The sequence below is a fragment of the Passer domesticus genome, chromosome 3 (genome assembly GCF_036417665.1).
Source record: "Passer domesticus isolate bPasDom1 chromosome 3, bPasDom1.hap1, whole genome shotgun sequence".
NCBI classification, from domain to species: Eukaryota; Metazoa; Chordata; class Aves; order Passeriformes; family Passeridae; genus Passer; species Passer domesticus.
In genome coordinates this window covers 103,516,914-103,520,466 of record NC_087476.1, presented here as the reverse complement: position 1 = coordinate 103,520,466, position 3,553 = coordinate 103,516,914, and positions in this window count along the sequence as shown.

Below are 3,553 nucleotides of genomic sequence, written 5' to 3'. Positions count from 1 at the left end.
TGCAAGAGGCGGCGCGGCGCAGGGGCGTCTCCTCCCGCGCAGCGGCGGGGCCGGAGCGGGGAGCGGCGCGGAGCTGCTGCGCGGGGCGCGGACCACTCAGCGCCGGCCAGGAGCCCTTTAATGACAGATTTAAGGGCACCTGCCCGTCTGTTTTATACAAGTGAAACTGCCTTGCCCGGAACGGGAAAGGGCTCAAAATAGCTGTTGGCAGTCCAGCAGGTTACTGACTAGGAAGCCCATAAATACTGTGCTGATGTTATATTTCTTACAAGTTCTTTGGTTAATCCAGATAGAGACCCCGGCACTGGTCCACCTCTCGCAGTGACATCCTCCCAAAGGTTTCTGTTGGCGGGTACCTGGACTCAACACTCTGCGCCTGGCAGTTTTACCGAAGGGTCATTTTTCAAAATGTTACTTTTGGCACTGCTGTACAAGCACTGCATGTGCCATTACTGAAATATTAAGTGTGGTATATACCTTACCCGGGCTAAGATATTTTTCTAAATATTTGCATAATTTTCATTGCATATGGTGTTTTAAAATCAGTGTAAACAGTGGATGCATTGTATGTAAACTTGTATACTTAGTTTAAATTATGTTTACATACCTACATCTGGGTGAGATAATTTTCCCCTTTGCTCACTTTGCATTGGAGCACTCTGACCCTAAAGCACTTTACCACAGGGTAATTGTATTTTCTTTTTTTTTGTAAATACAGTACCCAAATTCAGAGAACACGTTCCTTTCAAGGTGTTAAGACTGTAATATTCAGCATGCCTGCAGACCACTTATGCCCTTATGCATACAGGGTGATGTCTCTGGGCAGGAAGCATCATGCCATGCATGGCCCAATCCTGCTATCTGAAATGAAACTTACTGAGAAAATAGTGTCCTCTCACATTTTTCACAGTTTCTCATTGCTGAAATATTTTCAATTCAGTGAAAATAGTTTTAACCATTTGATTTACATATCATAATGATAAAGAACCCCACAAGCCCTCCATATGTCATTGAACAGCCAAGGATGAAGGAAGATGCTTGCTCCATGGGAGCAAGGGCTTTGTGCAAGCAGTCCTGCCCTGTGTGCAGGCTCTCAGGTGGGAGCAGGCAGTGGCACAGCAGGTGGCTGGAGGCTGCTGCCCAGGGGATTGGGATGGCTCTGTGCCATCTGACAGTACTGGAGGCATGGCCAGAGACTGCACAGTTCCAGTAATTCTTAAGTGCTATTGCAGAAGCCAAAGTAAATTTGAGAGCAGCCCAGAGGCTGCTCCCAGTTTATACAAAAGGACAGTCAGAGAAAACAGCTATTATAAAGTTTGTGTAAGCAAAAGAAAAAAGAATTCTGTAATAATTCCTGGCTTCTTTGGATACTTTTCCAACTTAGCAATTATTCAATTATTTATGCTGTGTGAATGCACTCCATGCTACCTTTCATCTACCAACTCTATGCTTGAGACTAAGTTCTCATTTAGGAACCTAATTTAAGTGGTTTAAAGCTTTTTAAAAGGGACACTGACAAGATGACATTGCTCTTACTTCCTTTTAGTTCAGGAGGCACATCTGTGTGGCCATGCATGTGTGTGGCACCATGTGCTGAAGCTGAAGAAAATCCACACAACTGTTTCTGAGGACAAAAGAAGCAGACACATGGATTCATTTGCTATAATAACAGGCTGGCAACACTTGACAGTAGCTCAGTCAAAAGCTTGTTCCAGTCATTTTACATATCCCTGCCTCTTCTGAATATTTCCTTGGTTCTTCTTTCCAGAGCTGGGTTTCAAACCTGTGGGCCACTGTAGTGTGCTACAGTTGGTTTTACTCAAGTTTCTCTCTTGTGCCCTTTCATGTTGTGACCTCTTGCACCTCTGATCTGTGGCACCTGTTCCAGCCTTTCATTCTTCATTCCTTCTTTTCTGCTTGTCTTTATCCCACCTGAAATCATGCACATTTTAACTGCTTTACTCCAGCCCTAAAAGCCAATTTGAAGATGCAGCCATGCCATTTCTGGTGTCTTGTACCATTGCTCTTACCTTATCCAGTTCCATGTTAGTCATCCCAAGGACATCAAAGCCTGGCTGCAGCACTCTGCACTGCACCCAAGTGTGCCATCATAGGCCATAATGATACTGGTTTGTTCTCTTAGGTAGGAGCAAAGCACATATTAATAGGGAAGTGATATGTGTACCCATCAATACCATTTGTGTTTTAAGGCAGTAATGGTTTAGAGCAGAGTTCTAGTTTCTCTGCAGAAAAAAACCCAATCCCTTTCCCAAGATAAGCATGTTATGGGAAACACTGAAGCCCACACATGTAGGGGTCAGAGGCAGAACCAAGGTTCCTAGGAGAACTTCAATTATGATTTTCTTCCACTTCTTAACAGCTAAAGTATCAGAATTATTAAAAATATGCAGATTTTTAATTGAGCACCAAAAAGGAGTGAGGGGGTCTTCTGTTGTTAAGTCTCTTGACTTTGACAGATTTATGCCTTCTCTCCTTTTAATTTCAAACCTCTTTTATTAGGAATTAAAACTGGAGTTTAAAGTAAGTATCTGTTTAAGTGCTTTGCTGAATCAGGAGAACTTCTATTCGTCATAATATTGGGCTTATTTATATACACCAGCTTAAGTGTGTGGTGCTTTTGCTCTTCTTTTAGCTAAAGGTAGACCTTGAGTTTAGTAAGGATTGTTAAGCAGTCTGTTCTGCTTTGGAATTGTCTGTTTAAAAGGTTTTATGATCTCTAAAGTACACATGACTAACATAAGCTCTGGAAATTAAAGTGTTAAATTATTTAATGTAAAAACTTTATAATACCAACACAAACAAGAAAATGTGACTAAAACCTTTATCAAAAATTCCATTTTCCAGGGTTCCTGAAGAATGCATTCTGAAACACTATTGCTAAATAGCATTTAGCAATGCTATCTAGGAATGGTCTAAATATTTGGCTCTGTTTTAGTAACTCGTAGATTACCAGTGCACACATATCCAAGCATACTACATTTCTGATAATTTACTTCAGGGAGTGACTATACTATAGACAACTATAGAACTGTAGGGTCAGAACTGAAGGGACTTTGGAGTCATCTACTCCACATTGTGCCCCAATGGAGCATCAAGCACTTACTGCCATGCTCTTTTCCTGGGCAGATGCAGACCCTTTAGAGTTCCCTAAAATGGGCTGCTGCATAGTGCATACAAATCTCACTTTTCACAGTCTCTCCTAGACCCCCGTGGCACTGTGGGCAAATTGGTCAACCACATACCCAGGATATTCCTTCACATCTTCATTTATCCTCTGTTCCTGAATTTATCCACTGGTAGAAAATCCACAACTCCTGAGGTAGACCCATAGTCTCATTTTTTTCACTATCTGTATTTTTTCTGTTTTCCCAACAGATACACAACTTACATCTTTTCTTGGCTGCAAACCAGTCTAATTTCTTCTCTCAATGACCCCAGAGAACAGTGGGACGATCTTAATAACAATCCTATTAGGAGTCTGTTATTTTCCCCAACTTTATGCTCACTGTTTGCTCTTACCAAGTGAAAACAA